General features: G+C 44.8%; 1 protein-coding gene across 3 annotated transcripts in view; it reads right to left on the bottom strand.

The window, feature by feature from the left end:
* Nucleotides 1–24,703, bottom strand: part of RAB6A (RAB6A, member RAS oncogene family) — a 71,665-nt gene that overhangs the window by 45,652 nt on the left and 1,310 nt on the right. The window lies entirely within an intron of this gene.

Below are 24,703 nucleotides of genomic sequence, written 5' to 3'. Positions count from 1 at the left end.
TCGGTCTAATTCCTATTGTACACAATTTCAGTTTTCTGCACATATTTGGCAAAAGAGGTATCACAGAATGGTTTGGGCTGGAAGGGACCTTTAAAGATCGTCTTGTCCAGCCCCCCTGCCACGGGCAGGGACATCTTGCACTAGATGTTGCTTAGTCCCCACTTTGTTGTTTTTCATTCTAAAAATCTCAGGTTAGACTTTCCATCCCCAAGAAAACCTGCTCTTAATGCTGCAGGAAAAAAAGCTCAGAGATGAGCTACAACAAGTATCCTTTCTGCCACTGAGAAAGATGCGAGCAGATACACCAACAAGTGGAAAAGCCCCCTGGTCCTTCGGGAGGTGAACTGGATCGAGAACTGGCTGAATGGCAGAGCTCAGAGGGCTGTCACCAGCGGCGCTGAGTCTAGTTGGAGGCCGGTAAAGAGTGGTGTCCCCCAGGGGTCAGTACTGGGCCCAGTCTTGTTTAACTTCTTCATCAACGACCTGGATGAAGAGTTAGAGTGTACCCTCAGCAAGTTTGCTGACGACACCAAACTGGGAGGTGTGGTAGACACACCAGAAGGCTGTGCTGCCATTCAGCGTGACCTGGATAGGCTGGAAAGCTGGGCAGAGAGGAACCTGATGAGGTTCAACAAGGGCAAGTGCAGGGTCCTGCACCTGGGGAGGAACAACCCCATGCACCAGTACAGGCTTGGGGTGGACCTGCTGGAGAGCAGCTCTGCGGAGAGGGACTGGGAGTGCTGGGGGATGACAGGGTGACCATGAGCGAGCAGTGTGCCCTGGTTGCCAAGAAGGCCAATGGCATCCTGGGATGCATTAGGAGGAGTGTGGCCAGCAGGTCGAGGGAGGTTCTCCTTCCCCTCTGCTCTGCCCTGGTGAGGCCTCATCTAGAGTACTGTGTCCAGTTCTGGGCTCCCCAGTTCAAGAAAGATGAGAAGCTACTGGAGAGAGTCCAGCGGAGGGCTATGAGGATGGTGAGGGGACTGGAGCATCTCTCCTACGAGGAGAGGCTGAGGGAACTGGGCTTGTTCAGCCTGGAGAAGAGAAGGCTGCGAGGGGACCTTATAAATGCCTACAAATATCTGAAGGGTGGGTGTCAGGAGGATGGGGCCAAGCTCTTTTCAGTGGTGCCCAGTGACAGGACAAGGGGCAATGGGCACAAACTGAGGCACAGGAAGTTCCGTCTGAACATGAGGAGGAACTTCTTCCCTCTGAGGGTGACGGAGCACTGGAACAGGCTGCCCAGGGAGGTTGTGGAGTCTCCTTCTCTGGAGATATTCAAGACCCGCCTGGACGGGGTCCTGTGCGGCCTGCTGTAGGTGACCCTGCTTCGGCAGGGGGGTTGGACTAGATGACCCACAGAGGGCCCTTCCAACCCCTACTATTCTGTGATTCTGTGATTCTGGGAGAGGTCTTCAGGTCACACCTCGCTGGAAGACTCCTCCTTCCACTTTGACAGCCGAGCTGGCTCACTGCTACCTGTTGTAACAGTTGAGTATCTCCAGGTTGCTCAAATTATCACACCACCCTTTTGAAGAAGCATATGTTCCAAGTATTTTGTGCCCTGAACTAGGGTCTGCTGATCAAGATCAGTTACTAATACCTCTGGAAGCCTTTTGGGGAAGTGTGGGCCAGGGAAGGTGTGGAAAAATACTGTCCTCGCAACTGGCTGTCGAGCCTCTCGCGACTTCAGGCTGCAGCGGTGGGACACAGACCACGGGAAACGCTTGTTCACAGACTGTCTCTGCAACAGGGAGGGGACAGACAACTATCAGCCAACAGAAAACACTCGAGAGAACATCCTCAGTGTCACCAGGCAGAGCCCAAAATATTAAAAGCACAACTGTACTGTATCAAAAACGAACAGCCTCCCTATCCAGGTCAAAGAACCTGCCTAGCTCTCCTGAACACGAAACGCCGGTCCTTCTGGTATCCGCGTCCTTTTGCACAACATCTGCCAGAATATCCTCGTTACGATATCCGCTAATTGCTTTCAAGCAGCACATCCCAAATCTTGCTTCAGCTAGCCTCAGCGTCCGTGATGCCACAGCTCCTGAAAAACCGCGTGTGCTACGTAACAGAATCACATGAGGCACTCTGAAGCGATGTTCAGCTTAGGTCAAGCCTCATACACGCATTCCCGAGGGATAGAAAATGGACAAGAAAATGCCTCTACCAAGCAGGGTAACAATTCTCCCAAAGGCTCCTACCTTTTATACAACCATTCCACCAAGATCCAAATGTCACGCTATGGAAAAAAGAAAAAAAAATAGTTTTACAGCTGATGGCTAGATACTGAAGGACAACTGGATAAAAGCCTGCTATGCCACTGATCTAAGTATTCAGCGCCATATGGCTGAATTTTCTTCTGTCTCTAGGCATTTTGAGACCAGACAGAGAAGCAAAGAGTTGTCACTTGTATTTAAAGTTTGGCAGTAGCTGAAGGGAAAAGGAAGAGGCAGAAAAAGGTATCTTCTATTATCAATCTTTTTTTTAAGTCAACAATCGTCTGTTTGCTGTCTCTAGACATGTTAGAATTCTGTCTTACTTGGTACTTGGCTTGTAAGCTACACTTAATTTCTGAGCAAGATGCAAGACAGAGATATCAAACTCCAGGTAAAACTATTTATCAGTAATTAACTAAGCTAAGTACTGAGACTGATCATTAATGGCCTGCAGAAGGTACAACCTTGACACGTAAAGCTGGATAAGGCTCCCCTTTGTATTTCGGTATACAAAGGGTTCACACAAATCAGTAAAAATCACAACTTTAATGACTCCAACTTGGTGCTCTTTTCCACTAAGTAAATCCCAACAAACGCTGGCATAGTTGATAAAAAGTAGAACAATATGACTGATTATTAATGCATGGACAAGACTGCCCTTAGGATACACACCAAGCCTTGTGACTGTGACAAAAATACGTGGGGGTAAACAGCTTCATTAACTCTTGTGGGGTTTGTCAGTAATTAGCTTTACTTCTCCTCCCAAAATAGGAAACACATGAAAGAGCACAATGCAAACAAATCTTGTTCGAGCAGCTCAGTCACGGTCACGAAGAAATGAAACAGTGAACACGGGTCGGTGCTCTAGTTGCATCTCATCATAACCACTCAGTTCACAGACTTTGCAGCTGTGATAGTTTTTAAACAATTAAGTTACACACTGCAAAGTTTTCATATAAAAGCCAATTTTTTTCCACCACATTCACCAGCCTTGTAGCAAAGAATAAACAAGGGTCAGCTGCTTCCTGAACAGGAAGGAGCAACTCTCAAAATTATAGAATGCAAAATATGATTACTCTGTCAAGACAGTAAAATAAAAAAAGCATGGAAATACTACCTCAAGCACAGCTACAGAAATTCAGTTTAAAACACAGGCCTTGTGTTCTGAACATGAAGCCACTTGTCTAGTTTTCTGCAGAGGAGTTTCAGGTCAACAACATAATGAAACCAGAGCTATTTTCACAGTTTAAAAGATTTCTAAAAACAACAGAGCCAAAGCTAGCGTCACAAGAGAAGGACCTTCAGGCAATTTCAGTTTTCTTCATCTGGTGTAACACCAAGCATCTGGGAAGTTACACAATGCTGCTGCATGAGAAGAACTTCCAGTTTTCTGTTAGCAAGAACATCTGTCACCCCTCACGTTTAGAGCTCTGACTCTTCGCTGGATAAAGAACTGGCTGAATGGCTGAGCGCAGAGAGTGGTGGTGAATGGAGTTCAATCCAGCTGGCGGCCGGTCACCACTGGTGTTCCCCAGGGCTCAGTTTTGTGGCCGGTCTTGTTCAACACCTTTATCAGTGATCTGGATGAGGGGATCGAGTGCTCCCTCAGTCAGTTTGCAGATGACACCAAGCTGGGCGGGAGCGTCGATCTGCTGGAGGGTAGCAAGGTTCTGCAAAGGGATCTGGACAGGCTGGGTCGATGGGCCAAGGCCAACTGTATGAGGTTCAACGAGGTCAAATGCCAGTTCCTGCGCCTGGGTCACAACAACCCCACGCAGCGCTACAGGCTTGGAACGAGCAGCTGGAGAGCTGCCCGGTAGAAAAGGACCTTGGGGTGCTGGTCGACAGCCGGCTGACCATGAGCCAGCAGTGTGCCCAGGTGGCCAAGAAGGCCAAGGGCATCCTGGCTTGGATCAGGAATGGGGTGGCCAGCAGGAGCAGGGAGAGGATCGTGCCCCTGCACTCGGCACTGGTGAGGCCGCACCTCGAGTGCTGTGCTCAGCTTTGGGCCCCTCACTCCAAGAAGGACATTGAGGGGCTGGAGCGTGTCCAGAGAAGGGCAGCGAGGCTGGGGAGGGGTCTGGAGAACAAGTCTGATGGGGAGCGGCTGAGGGAGCTGGGGCTGTTCAGTCTGGAGGAGGCTGAGGGGAGACCTTCTCGCTCTCTACAACTCCCTGACAGGACGGTGCAGTGAGGCAGGGGTCGGTGTCTTCTCCCAAGGAACCAGCAATAGGCCAAGAGAAAATGGCCTCAAGTTGTGTCAGGGGAGGTTCAGATTGGATATTGGGAAAAAAGTCTTCACTGAAAGAGTGGTCAGGCCTTGGCCCAGGCTGCCCAGGGAGGTGGTGGAGTCCCCATCCCTGGAGAGGTTCAAAAACCGTGTAGATGTGGCACTTCAGGACATGATTTAGTAGGCACAGTTGTGTTGGGCGGATGGTTGGACTTGATGAACTTAGAGATCTTTTTCAACCTTAATGATTCTATGATTCCATCAGTTCATACAGAAGGGCCAAATATTCTGCTTAAATATGGCTGCAAGCAGTCAAGTTTTGAAGCAGCAGAATCCTGCCCATTTCTGAACGACGGACAACCTTTAAACTGGTGTGGAAGCCAGAAACTGTCTTCTACTGTCTAGAGCAGACCAAGCTAGGAGCTTTTCCACGGAGGAAGAGCCTGGGGTTGTTCCTCCCTAGGTGCAGGACCCTGCACTTGCCCTTGTTGAACCTCATCAGGTTCCTCTCTGCCCAGCTTTCCAGCCTATCCAGGTCACGCTGAATGGATACACGCACAGCCTTCTGGTGTATCTACCACACCTCCCAGTAAGTATACAACTCCCATTAGTATATGTTAACTTTTTTCACATGCCTACTGGCACCTCCAGGTGGTCTTCAGATGAAGGCTTGTACTCTTCATCATGGTGTCTGCTGGTTGACCTGTGCTTCTGCGCAAACTCAGTTCGAAGATCACGCATACCGTGTCCTTCCAGCTTGTTCTGTTCCGGTCTCGTTGTCCTCTTGCTGCCTCTTTATCTCTGCAGCTCAGCGCATCTGCTCTCCCAAGGCCGAACTGTCTAAATGGGATTATTCAGGCATCTCTTATCTTACAACTTTCCCAATTATTCACACAGAACCAAGACTTGCTTTGGTTTTGATTAATCTGTGTGCAATGATTCTGACAACCTGAAGTTATAACTTCTATCTACATCCACTACACCCGTTACATTCGCTACATTCCCAGCTATGAACCCCTCCTTTCTTTTTGAGGGCTTGTAGCTTACACACTACAGCTCTCACCAGTTACAGCACTCGATTATTATGCATGCAACAATACAAACTGCAATAATAAAAACTACTAACAACGAGAAAATATCATTAAAGCTACTTTGTTAAAGCTTCACGTTTCTTATTATCCCTTCTATCAGCACTGAGGTAAGCATGTGGAAAAGGCTTCTAGCAAGTCCCACTGGAGAAAGATTAAATGAATTTTATATTCACAGCAAGTCAGTGACTGAAAGTTAATTCAGGCTCAAACGGCACCCGTGTGCCTAGGCAAAATACGGCAAACTGCCGGTGGTCCAGAGCTGTCTCCTCTGGGCTGCGATTCACGCGTCCTCAAAGCGTAAGGGCTGAGCTGAAGCTGGGCAGTCAACAGGAGCTCAGAGTCAGGACAGATGACATCTGTATTGACGTTTTACCCAAATACCCTGCTTAGTTACTACTTCAGTAGTCCCCACAACACTGTGGCTAAACATTTCCTTAAAAATGCAGTTTTTGGACAAACTGCAGAATGACTCTAGTTAACTGTGTTTCAGTTCACTCAATGATAAAACACACAGCTTTGCTGTGAGCACATTCAGACAAATTAAACGCTTTTAGAGACACCTCATCCTTGTAACATCATCAGCCCAGGCAGAATGAAATTACATTAACACTTCATAAGGTGCCTGGAGTACAAGCAAAGGAAAAAAATCCTGTCTGTTGTTTATATAATAGTTACAGACAATTTCTACTTGCTGTATTTGAACTTTTATGTATTAATGTTACACAAAATTTCAGCTAGAATTTTGGTTCCAATTTATGTGTTTTTACAGTGTAAACATGCTACCATGCATTGCAAATGCTAAGACAACTTCATCTTCGCAAAAAGTTGAAGCCCTTGGGTCAGGTTGTTTCAAAAAGAGCTCTTGTATAGTTATACTGCTAAGCATTTCAGTGAAGCGACAGATTTCTTACTGAGACACGCAACACACACTGAACGCCAAGTCACTTCTAGCCCAATCAATGCTTTCTAAGCTAGACTCATAGAATAAAGCCAAAAGAAGGAAAGTTTGATCCGCTAAATATTTACTCTGTCTTTAATTTTAACTGCTCGTTTAGTTATTAACTGGTTGGTGGTTTGGTTGGGGTTGGTTTTATCCTTTCAACTGCTTTAATGGTCTACGTGCTTCTTATACAAAAATTTGAACCTATCAAGTTTAAAAGACCCATATTTAAATTCCATTATTGTCATGCAAGAGTAGCTTCATATTCATTTTATATATGAAGACAGCTAAAGCCTATGGGGATTAATTCACTTTTTGAAGCATATACTACGTATAGGCTATATCATTCAGACACCCCATTAAAACCAAGTGCAGCACCGAGCAAAAATCCACAAGGAGACTTTCAGTAATTAATCATTTATAAGATCCAATTTTTACATCCCAGTATTTTATTTTTAAATACCTAATTATCTGCTTGTAAGATGTAAAATGCTACATACACAGATTGACAGTAATTAAGCCACTTTGGACAGCCATTACATTGGAGGTGTGGATCTGCTCCTTGAGGAGTGGTTCTGGTAAGCGCAAGTGTTGCTCTGCACTGAGCTCCTCTTGCAGAAGGGGAAGGAGCTAAGAGCTCCTCCATCACCTAGCCCACAAGATTTAAGCAAAACAGTTATTATAAAAATAATACTGCCAAATTCAGAAGACTGCTCTAATATTTCATACTGGCATAAAGTCAGAATCAACACAATTGTTTCCCTCTCTTGCAATTGCAGTTGCTTTCGGAATACACATGTTAAGAGTGAAAATAAATATTCAGGATTTCATTCCACTTCTCAAAAATTAATAAGTTCTAGGTGAATACGGGCAAAAAGTATGATCCATGCTCTTATGAAGCACTTGCTCATATTTACTGAGGAAAAAGTGAGAAAGTGGCAAGAGAAGACATCCTTTCAACTAGATTTCTCGATGTTACTGCCGCTTTAAGTTCTTGATTTGAATGAGAAACTAGTCATCAAAGAAATATTCTGAAAACAAGAGGCAGGCATTCAAAACATAATAATGAGTTTCTGGTTTAAATACCTTTAACACAGTATTTATTTCCAAAACAAATCGTACTCATGGGCAGTTTACACAGGAATCTGCGTATAAATCCTCAAACATAATGTTTTCCAAAAATAACTTTTGTTAAAATGGGATAAGTTAAAAACGATAGGCTAATACATCACCTAATATAAAAATATTCTTCTTGATTCTTCAGAATTATATTGCGCTGGGGACATTTCCCTGCAGAAATCTCTGTTTCATTATCTCTGCAGTAAGGTACCACAAAGAGTAACGTCCATTTCTCTGCCACTGTCAAAAACAAATCTTAATATCTGAGGAACATAACACAGTAAAAAGAGAGATTCCCCTCCCCTATGCAAAAGTACTTCAATACTTTCTTTGCATCCTTCATCTTCTCCTGAGATTTGAGTGTTATCAATGACAATCATAATCCACACACTGGAAACTACACCAGTGAAAAGACTTCTTGCCAAGTCTAATGATTTGCTACACCTGAAACCACCAAGTTCAGCTGCTAGTTAGGCTCCTTCCCAGATAACCTCAGATTATCTTCCTTCTCCTCTTTGTTGTGGAGTCCCAGGATTGCAATGGGTTATTTTTCACTCTATAACGTTCAGAGGGTTCGAATTCCAACGGTCTTGCAGCTTTTAAGGCATAAGATGCAGAAAGAACAGCATCTTAAGAGTAAACAACGTAAAATGGTTTAGTTCTGTTCTTAGACTAATGTTTGAAGTTCAGTTTTGTAACTGATGATTTTTTAAATTCAAATAATTTAATAATTTTTGATACTTTTTCCCTAAAAAAAGTCTTGATGAAAAATTCCTGTGCATTTCACTCCTTTACTGAGACTGCTGAAGACCAAGACATGAATATATTCCTGCTACTTCAGAATATCCACACACAGGAAAAATTTTGCCTCAACATGTATGGTCAGTCCAATGTTCTCTAGATGTTGGTGATTTTGAGAATGTAATCTACAAGCGACAGTATCGTCAGCTATAAATATTATCTGGCTTACACTGATGTGCATGAAAAGCTGCATTCACCAGGTACAAACGACACCACATCTGTTCCAGAGAGCAGAAAATACTGGCAGAAATCAACACAAGAAGAAAGGGGACTGAAAAGTTTGGATAGCTCTAAGGGGAAAAGGCTATTTTATTCAATTTTAAAAGAATATTTGTTCTCAGATTTTTTGCAGTCATGAAGGCGTACCAAACTGCTCCCTGAGAAAGTTCTTTGATCTACATTTATTGACAGTGAAAGTCAATGAATGCTATTTAACAGATTCCACATTTGTGGAAAGTCTTGATGAGGGCGCGCTCAGCTGCTTGAAGCAACTGTGTTGCTTAACTAGGCGTGAAGTTTTAATTCAGCCTATTAATAAAGTTAATACAATGTTTATCGTATTTTTTCAACCAAAAAAAACAATTTACAAAAAGCCAAAACTGCACAAGAAACTGGGATGCAGTCCAAGAGTCACTGCTAAGTAGTATATCTTAACTTTAGCTTTCACAACTACTGAAGCGAACCAGCACCTTCTCTCTCACTCAGGAGCAGCCCCAAGTTGAGATGGTAAGCCAGGCTCGTCACTGAACAGGTTACACGGAGGGAGTCCTGCTAATTCAGCACATAACTAGACTCTACAAAGATGTGAAGTCTTTCAGGCCCTCCAGAAGAAAACTGAATCATTCTTGTTCATTCCACTTCCTCTGAAAGATTCTGTGGTTAGGCAGGGTCTCACTACTATAAAATAGAAAGCTTATACATGTATTATTTTTTAGGATTTTTTTCAGGGATTGTGGAAGAAATGCTAGGAAAATTCATCAAAAAATAAAGTGTTTGAATTTTGCACCTTTAAGGACAACACATCTTCACTGAAGAAGGAGAGTCAAGAAGGTTCATTGGAAAGATGCCCATAATTTAAGGAATTCCTCTTTTAAATCAATAAAACAACATAGATTTTATGGGAAACATCATCCTCCTAACACCTTTTACAGCACAGTAATTCTCTGCCCCCATTACAGATGCAGGTAAGTAGGGGTAAAATTCACCCACGCTAATGCAAATGCCCAGTATTTGATCACATCCAAGCTAGTCACCCAAAGTTTCCACTGTAACCGCTGGCATCCACTACTCATCATACTAAAGATGAACATACGGCTCTGTAACAGCTCTGCGTGAAGGCTATCACCACCTTACAGCCAGCTGTGTCACGGTGCCAGCCAGCAAAGCTCGAACAGAGAGAAGAGCAGAGGGTTGGACTGCAGGGCCTCAGGATTCTGACTGTAATTTCCCTAAAATACATATTATAGAATCATAGAATGCTTTGGGTTGGAAGGGACCTTTAGAGGTCAGCTAGCCCAACCCCCCCACCATGAGCAGGGACATCTCCAACTGGATCAGGCTGCTCAGAGCCCCGTCCAACCTCGCCTGGGATGTTACCAGGGATGGGGCATCGACCACCTCTCTGGGCAACCTGGGCCAGGGTTTCACCACCCTCATGATAAAGAAATTTCTGCTTATATGCAGTCTAAATCTCCCCTCTTTTAGTTCAAAACCATTCCCCCTTGTCCTATGCTACAGGCCCTGCTAAAAAGCCTGTCCCCATCTTCCTTACAACCCCCTTTAAGCACTGGCAGTTGCTCTAAGGTCTCCCTGCAGCCTTCTCTTCCCCAGGCTGAGCAGCCCCAGCTCTCCCAGCCTTTCCTCCCAGCACAGGGGTTCCAGCCCTCGCATCATTGCTGGGGCCTCCTCTGGCCCCGCTCCCACAGCTCCAGCTCTGCCCTGTGCTGAGGGCTCCAGAGCTGGACGCAGGACTCCCGGGGGGTCTCAGCAGAGCGGGGCAGAGGGGCAGAATCCCCTCCCTCGCCCTGTGCCCACGCTGCTGGGGATGCAGCCCAGGGCACGCTTCGCCTGCTGGGCTGCCAGCACACATTGCTGGGACATGTCCAGCTTTCCACCCCCCAGCACCCCCAAGTCCTTCTTGGCAGGGCTGCTCTCCATTCCTTCATCCCCCAGCCTGTGTTGGTACTGGGTGTTACCCCAGCCCAGGTGCAGGACCTTGCCCTTGGCCTTGTTGAACCTGATGAGGTTCACACAGCCCCACTTCTCGAGCTTGTCCAGGTCCCTCTGGAAGGCATCCTGTCCCTCAGGCATATCGACCTCAACTTGGTGTCACCTGCAAACTTCCTGAGGGCGCGCTCGATCTCGCTATGTCATTGATGAAAATATTAAACAGCACCAGTCCCAGTACAGACCCCTGATGGACACCAGTTGTCACCAGAGTCTATTTGGACATCAAGCCATTGACAACTATCATAAATGGACCCTGATCTCCACAGCAAGACACTACTCCCATAAATTTGAACTCCATCCTTCCTGCCTACTAGCTGCCCAAAGCACCTCTAGCAGTGCTAATTCAGCAAATTTTTTTCTGTATTGTTATTCCTATACACTTAAAATGATTAATCATCTACCTTGCATTCTTGGCTCCAAATCGAGTCAGTACAGGATCTGAGTAGATTTATTACCACTTTTTTGTAAGTGGGAACTACTTCTCTCCTCCACTTTAAACATCTGTACAGCCTTCTACGCCCTTCTCAGAGGGGTACGAGAAAAACACAATATTCTCCTCTTCCCTATTCAAAATACCTGTATTACAGAAATCTCAGATTCCGGCCTCTTAAAGCAAACTGGAGAAGAATCTCAATGAAGCCTGTAATGAAAGAGCACAATACAGACTTGTAAACCATCACATTTGTCAGCTAAGAGAACCATCCAGATTATTAATTTCTGTAAAGTGTTATTGAAGGGGTTCTAATGCAATTTCTGCCTGAAGAGCTGGAAGAATTCAGTGCCCTGCAGGTTCGGTTTTTATATTGCGACATCCCTTTATACTTTATATATATAACCTTATACACAAAAGCCAAACAAAAGCACTCCATCACCCTAAACTACTAGTTTAGTTGTTTCAAGGATCCAGAAGTTTCTTTGGGGTTTGCAAGTCTTTATGTTACAGCTCACCTATGGACTCCTTCGTGGTTATCCATAGCTGGCCTCTTCCCCACACCTCAATACCGCATGGTCACTGGTGGTGTGAATGTGCCTCCTCCCTCTGCCACCCGGGAAAGGGCCCTACACCACTATGGCTAACCTTAACCTTGGGTAAAAAAGGTCTGATCTGTCTCCATTACCTTCTCTTTGAAGCAAGAGCCAGATCCACTGCTGTGATAAGAATAATCTGAATTTTCAAAAAAAAGCCCACCTGCCTCTTCCTACCATATCGCCTTTGGAGAAAGCACGGGGAAGAAGTCATATTCCTGCAAACAAAAACAGCTGAACACGCTTCTTCGACCTGAGTTTTTCCTGTGACATTTGATCATCTCAAGCTTGGTTCACCACCTTTTCCTACAGATGATGCTTTCCTAATTAAACCCTGCTATCTGTAGCCACTAAGAAATACAGCATTAGGACATCTGTCACCACTGCATCTGTCATTCCGCTTGAACATTATCTATTCTTGTCCTTTCTTCCTAACCCACCAAGGCTTCATTTCGGTTCTTTACAGCCACAATTACCTGACACCGTATTTCCACAATGCCTGAGCACAGCTGGGATCCCCTCCTTGTAAATCTTTTGATTTACAGTGCTAGTAGTTCAGACAGACAAGTTCCCCAGCCCAGCTGCAAGCTAGGCAAACACGGATACCACCAGGAGCTATCTGTGTAAACAGGAAGTTTGATATAAAAATCTTGGTCACCATTACAACAGCTTTTAACCGAGTCCACTACAGCACTTCAAATGTTTATCTTCCAATTTCCCCTCTAAATCAGTATGCAGAGTACAACCTCCACCTTTGTTCTCGGTTTCCACATAATCTCCTCCCTGCCCCAGGTTAAATATTACTGGCGTAATTTAATAAGCTGAAATCATACAAATCCAAAAAAATTTATTATAAGATGCTATTAAGACAAGTTAGAGAAAACTAGATAAAAACCCATGCAGCAAATTGCAGTGGTGAGAGAAGATAGTGTAGATTAAGCCTGTCTCTCAGGAGAAATTCCTCCTTCACGGTATCGTGCCACAGAACATGCAAGACTTTCTATAGCTACAGAAAGTAACGTCAAGATGGCAATACAGCTGCAGCAAGGAGGAGATAAAATGGGCGGCCACCTGAGCACACATTTCTGGAGTGCAACATTCCTGGTTTCTACTCTTTCCAGCACTAAACATAATTCCGATGCAAGCTAATCCAGCATATGCTATCATCTAGCTCAGGGAATCCAGTCGTCGTTTCCCTACACCCCATGCTGAATGGAGCCCTTAAAACAAGCTATCACTATCTTCCTAAATATGCTTTGACCTTGAAAGCACAAGGAGCAATGCTAAGTCAGCCTTTGTAAATGACAAATTAAAGAAGTTTCAGGAGGCCTATTAAAATGCTAGGGATTACTACCGACTTCCCTCCATCCTTTAACTAATTTAAGCTTTGCCTACCACTTCCCCAGCACCGTTATCCATATGGCAAAATAAGCAAACACCTGCTCCTGCTCCCTCGTCCCATGCTGACCCACCCTACGCTGCCCCAAAGGAAACTCTGCACACTGTAGCAACTTTTATCCTGCCTGGAAGAAGCAGAGAAAAAGACAAAACAGAAGAAAGAGAGCTCCATATAGCTTCCTCCGCAGTGACTCCATCTTTTTCCCAGAACCTACCATCTTCTGGGCAGCTCTGGCAGGACTAAGACTTGACCTTTACTCTTTCCACCCGAGAGGTGCAGAACAGCTTCTACAAGGGCTCTCTTCTCTCAGACTCATTCTTCAGGCAGACACACATGTAAGCATTTCTTCAGAACAAAGCTTGAATCCCAGCATGGCAGGGGTTGGCAGGGCCCTCTGGGGGTCACCTAGCCCAACCCCCTGCCCAAGCAGGGTCACCCAGAGCAGGATGCACAGGACCTTGTCCAGGTGGGTCTTGAATATCTCCAGAGAAGGAGACTCCACAGCCCCTCTGGGCAGCCTGGGCCAGGGCTCCATCACCCTGAGAGGGAAGAAGTTCTTCCTCGGCTTCAGCTGGAGCTTCCTCGGCTTCAGTTTGTGCCCGTTGCCCCTTGTCCTGTCGCTGGGCACCACTGAAAAGAGTCTGGCCCCATCCTCATGACACCCACCCTGAAGAGATTTATCAGCATTTCTAAGGTCCCCTCTCAGCCTTCTCTTCTCCAGGCTGAACAAGCCCAGCTCCCTCAGCCTTTCCTCATAGGAGAGATGCTCCAGTGCCCTCTTCATCCTCGTAGCCCTCCGCTGGACTCTCTCCAGTAGCTCCTCATCTTTCTTGAACTGGGGAGCCCAGCACTGGACACAGCACTGCAGATGGGGCCTCACCAGGGCAGAGCAGAGGGGGAGGAGAACCTCCCTCGACCTGCTGCCCATACTCCTCTGAATGCACCCCAGGAGACCACTGGCCGCCTTGAACAAGATCTTAGGATAGTCCTAATATAAGGTCGATGCAGTCTGGCTTCTAAGGAGGCAGCTTGTAAAGGAAAAAAACATGCAGAGAGTACATTCTGTGCGCTTGCATGAAGCGCACCTCTCCCCAAAGCACAGCGCGAATTCAGCCAGCATTTGCTGATCCAAGCTGACAAGAATGTCCATGGAGAACACCTGGGGACCGGTGCAAAAACAGCCAGAGATGCGGGCAGAGGATTGCGTACAACACACATGGGTTAGCCTATATGATGCAACTCCACAGCAACACCGGAGGAAAGCAGCTGGTACCAAAATAGATTAGAACATGTGTAACAGTGCATGTTACAAAAGCAGCACTGGACCCTGCTTTTCAGTACCACAAAAACCAACCATAGTTGATTTTTTTAGCAACAGAAACCAAAAAGAAAACATGTAGAACTTGAGAATAGCGCAGTTTAAGAAGTTGCAAACTCTGGTCTCACCAGACACTCGTAAGAGTCCAGGCAACGCATGGCTACGAAGACCTTATGTTAAGATTTAAAATAAGCGTATCCTGACATCATACTACACGTTTCTCCTTCACAGCTCTGCTCCTGAGCTGTGACAGCTTTCTTCCTACGGACTGGGGCAGAACAGAGGCCACCAGCATGGACACGTAACCCTCCCGTGCTGCCTGCTCCACCTGCACTGTAAATTAAGAACTTCAAGATCAAATGACATTAATCTGTCAAACTAAGCAATGTTAATCCAGCAGAACAATTTTCAGCCTTTTAGTGTGAAGGCCTCTAAAAACTTCCTGAGACACAGACCTCTCTGTAGGGAGTTTAAGCCAGCTGCCAACAAACTTGTTCCCTCCCAGCTGCATTTCACAAGCGCCTTGGAAAGAGGCCATCGAGCCTCAGGGGTCTGCAGATCCAAGGTTTAATACTCACCTTGAAGAATTAAAAAAAAAGTCTTTAAAAGATAGGAATTTGGTTCCAAATAGTCAACTGAACAAGTTTGTTTTCTTTTATTCTGACCTTCTCTAGAAAAGGGTATTCCAAAAAGAACTCTAGGGTTCAACTACAGAAAAAAAGAAAGTGTTAACATGCGAAACTGGGTTTGGAGCAGGAAAATCTTTAGAGGAGAACTATCAACACTCCAGATGGGATACAATACCTTGAAATAAATATTCTCCTCCAGCAGTGTTTTCCAGAGGAACAATCCCTTCATGTAAGGACTCTGAGGACATATACTATTGAAGTTCCTATTTAACTATAATATTTACTCTCCAAGGAACATAGGAAAGACTTGTTTCTAACTGTAGCAATTCCTTCCATAAACATGCACAGAAGGTAATTTTGGGTCTTCAGGATGGACACCTACAAAACCAGCTTTAAGTACGCCACGGCATTCTTCGAGGACCTCAAAGACATACTACCAACACAGAAGGTCATTTTTTCTGCTATTTAGATGCATAAAAGAGCTGCCTCCAAGACCAGTAAATACTACATGACACCTGGTTGCTATCTTCTTCCACTGTGTTGCTGGTGGTGGCAGTGAGGAATTATCTAGAGACATCAAAGCAGCACAGAGATACAACGTAAAAGCAGATTCTTGAGTCAGGTATTTTAGGCACGCATTTGAGAAGCATCAAATCAGGACGAAAAGCACAGAGCTGTTTTGAAACTCCTTAAAAACATCTAATGTAAGACACTTCTTCCCCTCCTCCACCTTCCAAGAGGTACAGCCAGGAAGCCTTTGCTCTTCTTGGGACCCTGGCTCCAGAGATGCCCCTACCCAAGGGTACGTAGCTCCTCCACCTTCCAAGGCGCACGGTTCCCAGTTGTGACACGCGGCGAACAACAAGGCTCAATTCAACCTGAAACCAAGCAGGCAAAGCCAGAGCTCGAGTCTTTGGCTCATTCTTAGCTGTGCAAGTCTTGTGTAGATTACAACAACTGCTTAAAACATCATCCACACAAATCCATAAGGAGACTTTTCTCTAGATGTCAGGACTTACTGGAGGGAATGCATGTAGTAATTAGCACAAGGTTCCTCTTGAGTTTACTATATATTCTGCAGCTTAATGATTGGGAGAAAACCCAGCTGTCTTCCAGAGAAGAGGGGGAAAAAGGAATCCCTCTTGTATTTTTAAGCGTAATTGTAGAATTCCTAAGGCCAAGACTGTATTTAACTGGAAATTACTTGCTGTGACAGCATAAACAGTCCACCAAGCCCACAGATATTAACACCAGCAACCTATCAGCCCTCTGCACTCTTGAACAGAGAGGGGGCAAAACCAATTTTTTAACACCAAAGCAGCAGACGATTACAAGATTGTGACACTTTCCCTGGGAAAAGCTTTTTTCAAGTCTGCTATTACACTACAGCATCCAAATAAAGAGGTAAGTTTTATGGGGCACAAGCTTTTGATCTGCCTACTGTTCACACAGTTTTAGGAAAAAAACCTACCCCCTTCTCCCAGTCACACCGAGGTTTAAGAGCAAATAAAAATAAAAAAGTGGAAAAGAATTATGCTCACAAAGTTAACTGCACGATGGCGGATAAAAGCCACTCCAGTGACTACTCAGCAAAAAAGGCAAAAGATAACTCACCTAGGAAAAAAAATGGTAAGTTGGAAGAAGAGAAAGAATAGCAACACAATTACAAACTGAATTTATAAAGAACTGATATTGAGAGGAAGCTTCGAAAGCTGAGAATGAAATAGAAGAACCTGAACCAGGGGGTGGGCCTGGAAACAAGCAGCTACAGGAGACCCACCCTGAGAAAACCTCTTCATGAGGCATTCCGAGGTCAGGAAGAAATGCAAAATATAAAAGCTTAGGATTTCCTTGAGATGATACACCAAACTCCAACCTTCTTCAGTCATTTTAATTTGAGCCTCCTTCTGCTGTGTTCAGCTGCTACGCTGAAAGATTCTCCTGCGGCTTTATCCAAGCGAGCAGCAGAAGCTCAGCTTTAGTAAAGCCATCCTAGCTTTTATGCAGACACAAGTGATTTTCAGCCATTTTGAGCGAGCCAAGGACGCAATACTCAAAACCTGCTTCAGCAGCAAACGCATCAATCTGAAACCAGGAGAAGGGAAGAAAAAAAAAGATAAAAATCAGATAATATAGACAAGACAAATAAGACAGCAAACCTCTAGCACGAGGACCTGCCTACTGCTGCCCAGTAAAGTCAAGAAGGGGTCAGAACTTCCTTGGAAAGAGAACAAACTGCAGCACACTGTTTCACTGCCAATTAATTCTGTCATACATGAAAGTTAAGCCCTGTTCATCTACTTTCACAATACTGACCACATCCATCAGGAAACATTACCTGCAGATTCGGTTGCTGTTCCAACATCAAACGTTCTCCACTTACCTGCATTTCTAACCGAATGCCCTCTACCCTGGTTCTGAGCTCACGCTGCTCTCACCAAGATTTATCGATCTCTGCGTGCACGCTATGCTTTTGCTTGTAGCACTTACAATAAATTTTGCTTTCTCCATTTCCTCTGCCACCTCAGACATCCACTGGATGATTCAATCGCCCATCTAGTTCAGACTCCTCTGCTAAGCGTTCCTTCTGTCAGGCCATACATAAAAATGAAATCCTCCCTTCACTGACAAGTAAGGTTTCTCACGGCCATTTCCGTGCCAGCAGAAGAGGACAGAGTCGGTAATGAGAGAATATTTTTCTACTCCTAGAGAAGGCAGCATCTTCATTAAAACAAATGGAAGTGCCTGGCCCTAGGAGCTGCAGAGAAACGCTTCTGCACTCAGATGAATACAATGCTGCCTGCCCATTTCTGCACAGGCAGCTTCAGAGCCTCTGCAGGGCCAAACTCTCGACCGCTTACCAGGGATTCACTCTCCCTGACTCCAGCAGCAGCTACTCAGACCCCCTGGCAGAGATCACACTGAGAGTGATCTTGTCAGTCCTGCACCAGCCACTGCTTGGAGCTGTGCCAGTGAGACCGCACCCTCCAAGGGACCCTCTCCTTTTAGCTACGCATCTAGTCTAGATTTAATTTCCCTTCCCTTTGTGATGCACGTATCAAGAATGTTAAGAAAATGAACCGGCTGTAATTCAAACCTAGGCAGAGGCAAGTACAGGAAGCATAGCAGGAAGCATTCAGAGGAATGGAATAAACTGGCCTCTGCATTAATTACAGAAATGTTGGAGTGGTTTTTTTCCTGCAGCAACTGCCGATTGCTCTCCTAGAAGCAAATCATTAAAAAAACATCACTTAGCAGGATAAATGGCATTCATTTCTATGGTCACAAATGTTAATAGCACAGAGGTTTAAGTGGTCACAATTCAAGACATAAAAAGGACCACGTGAAAGTTAAGAACGTTGTCTCATTCGCAGGTTTACCCACACCTTCCACTGGCGCAGCTGGTTCTGGCCACTTCTAAAGACAAATAGCTACCTGGTCACCAGCACTGCTCCAATATTTCTTCCCAGCTCTTCCAGTTCTGGGCAAATACGCTTTAGATTTAAACCAAAGCCTTAACTCTGTGTGTTGATGACACCTACACATGTCTGGATGAGAGAACACTACGAGCCTGCAAATCTCAGAATAGCTGGGTGGCATCTCCAGGGGATACTGGGAGCTAGTCAAGTCATGGCAGCTCTTAGCAGTATGCCCCAACTCTGCGCATGAAAATGGAAGGTATCGGTGTGCACCTGCGCTCGTGAAAGTAGCCAAGGTCAAGCAGGATTCACCCGCAGAGCTACCAGTTAGGCTCCAGCGCAGCAGAGAGGCATTTCCAGTTCTGGTCCTTGTGATGGAACTAAAGGAGGAAGTTGCAACACGGACAAAAAATGCTGTAGGAGAAGTAAAGGGACTTTGGAGCACACGCTCTTTTTTAACTGGTTCTCATCACTACCAGGAGTTTCAAGGATTTTGTGTTTAGCTTTGTAAAAATTCTTCAAAAGTCAAACTTCAGGACATTACATAGTGTATTCCTTGGCCTCCCTTGTGCACACCGTAACTAAACATCACACTGGGTACACCAGAAGTCTGAGAAGCCTTTTCAGACCATACAGTGGATCGGGAAATCGGGCACCGGCATTCTGGCAGCACTGACTCATCACGCTTTACAGCAGTCCAGCAGAAACAACGTGCTAACAGGGAACAAAAAAGGAAAGTTACACCCTTGTTCTAAAAAGTCAAATTAAACAAACGGCACTATTGTGCTGTATGGCTGAATAAGGACTTCCTTTCTGATTCGAAGACTGAACTCTGTTTGACAGGCTCAATGGGAGGCAGCCAGAAACAAGCAAGGGGCTCAAGAACTCGGTGGCACGCAAAAAATAGGTCCACGTAAGGAGAGGTTTCGGGCGTCTGTTTTATAATCACATTCAGTTGCACGCAACATCAGGAGTAAGAACACTTTCTACTTCAACTCCGAATTTTGATCCTGCTTTGCATTTAAAGTTGGTTGTTTCCTTAAGTTGGTGTTTTTCCGGGTTGACAACCAACGAGAGATCTCCATCTCAGAACGATCACACCACTCCGTATGGTCTTTGCCCTAAATTTTGTATTTTCCAAGTGTAAGATACATACATAACCACACACACACACATTTGCTGCACCATTACATAGTTCATGTAGGTGAAAGGCATTTATTTAGATCTAGTTCCACATAATATTTGCTTCCCAGATTAGCAGTTTTTCTCCATGATGCACTAAACTGCATTTGGGTAAAAGTTAAAGTACTGAAAAGCACCAAAAGTCCAATTTTATCAGTTAATATTACTCAAATAATCTAAAACATATTTAGCCCAACAATTTTTGAACGTAGGAAGAAAACATCTGATGTAAAGTAATTGATTCAATTGTTCGCTCTCCCTAGGCTCTTCAATATATCAGAGCCAGATGAGTTTGTTTTATGCTGAGGGGAAAACAAAGAACCCATTTAGCTTTTCAACTCTGTGCAAGCTCAGTAAATAAATCAAGAAAACAGACCTAAAAAATTCTACTTTCACTGCCAGTCCGTACTTTGACTGCTGTTTGGTTGCCGAGACACACATTTTTCATTCAGACTCCTTCCACACTTTTTTCATTTAGACTACTTCCGTAAATAATTTACACTAATTCGTCAAACTCATAAGCATTCTGATTACGTCAGTTCATTTTCAAAAAAGTGCTTTTAGTCTTGTCCTGTCCCGCTCCATATCAGAAGAGGGGCTACAGAGATGATGAGGGGACTGGAGCATCTCTCCTACGAGGAGAGGCTGAGGGAGCTGGGCTTGTTCAGCCTGGAGAAGAGAAGGCTGAGAGGGGACCTTAGAAATGCTGATAAATATCTGCAGGGTGGGGGTCAGGGGGATGGGGTCAGACTCTTTCCAGTGGTGCCCAGTGACAGGACAAGGGCAACGGGCACAAACTGGAGCAGAGGAAGTTCCAGCTGAACATGAGGAAGAACTTCTTCCCTCTGAGGGTGACGGAGCCCTGGCCCAGGCTGCCCAGAGGGGCTGGGGAGTCTCCTTCTCTGGAGATATTGCAACCCCAGCTGGCCGCGGTGCTGTGCAGCCTGCTCTGGGTGACCCTGCTTTGGCAGGGGGTTGGGCTGGGGGATCCCCAGAGGGCCCTTCCAACCCCTGCCATGCTGGGATTCTGGGGTTCTGTGAAGAGATGCCTCAGAGCTCCCATACCCTTCCAGAAACATTTTTCTGTCACAGGTTAACTGTTCTTGCTGGTTACACGCCGCACAGGTGAGTTGTGGAGGCTGTCTCAGAAAACCTGATTGTGTTCACATCGAGACAGCAAAATTCCATTTTTCTGAGCCATGTTTCCAATCATTGAGAGTTTTTGTTTTCTTGTTTTGGTTCATTAGTTTAGTTTCTTTTTTTTAAATCAGCAGTGTATACAACAGGTACTTGTCCATGCATGAACACAACAAATGCCTCTAAACACCTGGACTAAATTATCAGGTAAATAGGAAGGTAGCTACTTCCTCACAAACTGGTTACAGAAGACAGACTTTTAATGATCAGTGAAGTCAAGAAGAACGGCTGACAGCTGTTGACTTTGATCATTTCCAAACACTAGATCTGCTTCCATGGGCTCAGATGAGGTTCCTCACCTTTGTTTCTCCCTCAGTCCCCTTTACAGTTTCAGCAAAAGCCTTGACATCAGCTTGGTAGAACCTGGACCGCGTGCCAAGTACCACCAAACACCCCAAAAACCGCAGATATAAAATCCATCACTTTAAATCAAGGGATAAGAAGATCGTTTCCTTCCGAGTCCACAAATTATTTCTCAGATACAGGCAGAAAAACACACCATAGTGCCGAAAAGCATAGTTATTCTTCCTTTGAAGGAGAGATCTGGCTCCTTCAGAGGCTTCCACAAATAGATAGGGATCAAGAGGCACCATGAGAACAGGCACCACAAAACATTTCAGTCTTTTTCTCCAAGTCTGACATGTTTCTTCCAAACGTTGCTATGGGAAGGGCTATTTCAGAGATGGAGAAGAGAAAGAACCAGGACAATATTCAGCCTCCAGATGTACCCAAGAAATTTAAGTTCAATGACTTGTGGAAAATGCATATAGTCCAAATATAAACTCAAGTATCTGAAGACCCAGCCACACAACAAACAAGACACTAGGAAAATAGCAGGAGAGAAGGGGATAAGATTTTAAACCACCGGTGGGACAAGTTAGTAGCTCTCTGGAGCATGTAACAGCAGACCTTCTCATAAAGCAAGGAGTTTGAAGTTGCCCAGGCATGTCAGTCTCTGCAAACAGGCTGAACTGTCACCAGTGTTAAGTCAGCTTCGTGTTACACGCAAACCACCTGCAGTTCTCCAGTTATCTGACACATCACACCGCTCAGCAGTGCCTGTACCAACATTGTTATACAACAGTATAGTTCATTAGTGGGTTCCAAACAGTTATATTCCTCAAGTTCTTATATTGTATTTATCTGTTTTTTCAATATTAAAAATCTCAGTTGCTGATAAAGCAAATTAGAAAAAATTTACATTTTTAAGATCTTATGCAGTATAGAAATGCCAGCAGAAAGAGCCAACAGGGACTTATTTTGCTTTCTGTACATATTCATGCCCTTCAAACCTGGTCACCAATAAAAGCTGCAGCATAAACTCACGTAATGAAAGAATATTTCTGTTGTGGTGCCCCAGCATTCAGTTCTGCCCACTCAACCAAAAAAAAAAAATTGATGTATTAAGTAGGAGAGGTGCTCATATGCAAGATAAAACTAAAGATTTTATTAATATTTTAATGTATACCATATTTACTGCAAGCTACCCTGTAACACAGGTGATATGTACACTAACCAATGTGACCCAGAAATTGGAATTTCTTAAACTTGAGGCATAGGACTGATGAAAATCAGCTGATAAAACAAGATCAAAGCCAGTAAGAAGCATACTCCGCCCCCACCCAATAGGTCTATCTAATCCCTCAGCACAGAGCTCTCTCTGCCTTTTCAGTAAAGATTAGCATATTTAAAACTGTTAAACTCTGTATAATCTTCAATCATTGAGAAAAGTAATTCAATTAAGGCAAGCGCTGGTGAAGTTGCCTTCTTGCTAGCCACCCAATGCTATATCCTTGTACTACAAGTTAAAAAAGAATGAGAGAAAGAAAGAGAAGCTTCTTCTAGCTGGGCAGGGATTATATTGCAGGCTCGTGATGAATCCACCGTACATGCGGCAAGTATCCAGGCTCGGCTGGGGAGGGGCGTGGGGGACACAACATCCATATTGCTCCTGAGAGGCAATGACTTGCAGTAAAATCCTGTCAGGAGCCGTGAGTGACCTGATGTCATTTAGCCAAGACACACCACCACCGCTGACCGACCAGGACCCACGGACAGAGAGCTGCAGCGGTGTGTCAGCTCGCTCGCCGCGGCACCGAGCGCTCCAGGAGTTGGCGCAATGAAGGCAGAAAAGGCAGACAATGCGAGTAATGGACACTGGAGACAAGAAGATTTGGGGGAGCAGGGAAAGAAGGGGCTTTTAAAAAAAAATAAATCTGCATCTTAGCATAGGAAAGAGAATCTGCAGCTAGTGATGAATGGTGTAACTAGGAAGAATCACTGCAGTCCACACGAACGCCTAGGTATACGGCATTAAACTCCCACAATATGGCTGAGACACCAGCAGGAAAAAAAAAAAAGAAAAAAAAATTACATCACAGACTGCATCCACTGTGCAATCCCACTTTCAAATAAGAATCAAACATCTAGAGATGCTTCCAGATCTCACATGGAATGACACTGTCTTTGCTCACACAGTGGCATGGAAGGGCTGTAAAGCCTGCACAGTAACCAACTCCAGCTCAGAATTTCTTAGCCATAGCAAACACATTTGTTGAAGAGACGGTATGCAGTTGGCACAGAAGGTCTGATATTAGCCAGCTTCGGTTGCTGAGGCAGCTGATCAACATTGTAGCTCTTTGTAACATTTCATTTGTCATTCTGAAGTCTCTGAATGTAAATGAAACAGCAGCATTCAGCCTCCCTACCAGCAGCAGTAGGGTATCTTTAATTCTGGCCTTCCAACAGGGCAGACAACCTTTTAGCTAAACAGGAGGCGAATGCAGCAATCCAGCGCAACAGTTGCACAAAGATCTTCTCATTTATGAAAGCTGCTATTATAAAAACTTTATTTCTACATTTCCCTTAACCTTCAAAATAAAGAATGACAAAGGGAGCTACGTGTAAGTAAAACCCACTCAAACTCCCTTTGCAGCATCAGAGATGCTTCCGTAATTATTTCTATCCTATGGAAGAAGGACGTTTATTCTTCCAGGAGCCATTTGCAATGGGAGCTATTCACCCTTTGGACAGTAAAAAAATTGCACAGAATGACATCATGACAGCAGTATCTGAAGCGATTCGAGCCGAATTCAGAAAAAAGCCGTTTCTCCACCACAGAGGAGAATCACCCGAGCACCGTATCAGAGCATGCCCACGCTGCAGCACCCGTGGGCTGCGTGGACACACCGAGGGCTCCGCTGCCGTCGACATCACCACGTTTCGCACCGGGTTCGGCGCAGACCAGCCAGGGAGTCAGCGCCCGGGATCCGAGACAAAGGCAGGGCTGAAACCCACACCGCAGCTGCTAGCCGGGCCCTAACCAGCGAGATTCAAATCAGCTTGAATCCATCCATAAGCCACAGCCAAGACAGCGGTTGCAGTGAGATGTATATTTAGTTAGGAGCATTTTGCCACGCTATACCCATAAAACCCCTTTTCTCCTCCCTAGATTTGATGCTAGGAACAGGGATTATTTAAAACCTTCCAGCATAAACACAGATGATTAGCTGAGAGGAAAAAAAAAAAAAAGATGACAAGACTGGAGGAAGCAGATATCTGACGTTATGCCTGCTACAGCAGATAGACAAGAAATCCACGTGTAAGCTCCATGCTGAGATTTAAGATCTGCACCAGGTGCTACAACCTTCCATGAAGGTATTCAAAAAGCTTTGTGAAATCAGAAATACAGTCAAAGCACCCAAGCATTCTGCAAACACATAGCTAATACTTCAGATTGCTGTTATCAAATACCTCGGGGAAAAAAACAAACAAATCGCCCAGCATCTTCTACACAGAACCCTGGTTCCAAAATCCTCATAAAATGGCTGGCCAAACAGCACCTCACCAAGCAGATCAGGTGACTTAAAAAAAAAAATAAATAAAAATAGCCAAGTTG

The sequence above is a fragment of the Opisthocomus hoazin genome, chromosome 1 (genome assembly GCF_030867145.1).
Source record: "Opisthocomus hoazin isolate bOpiHoa1 chromosome 1, bOpiHoa1.hap1, whole genome shotgun sequence".
NCBI classification, from domain to species: Eukaryota; Metazoa; Chordata; class Aves; order Opisthocomiformes; family Opisthocomidae; genus Opisthocomus; species Opisthocomus hoazin.
The sequence above is the reverse complement of the archived record's forward strand: the minus strand, read 5'-3'. Positions and strand labels throughout refer to the sequence as shown.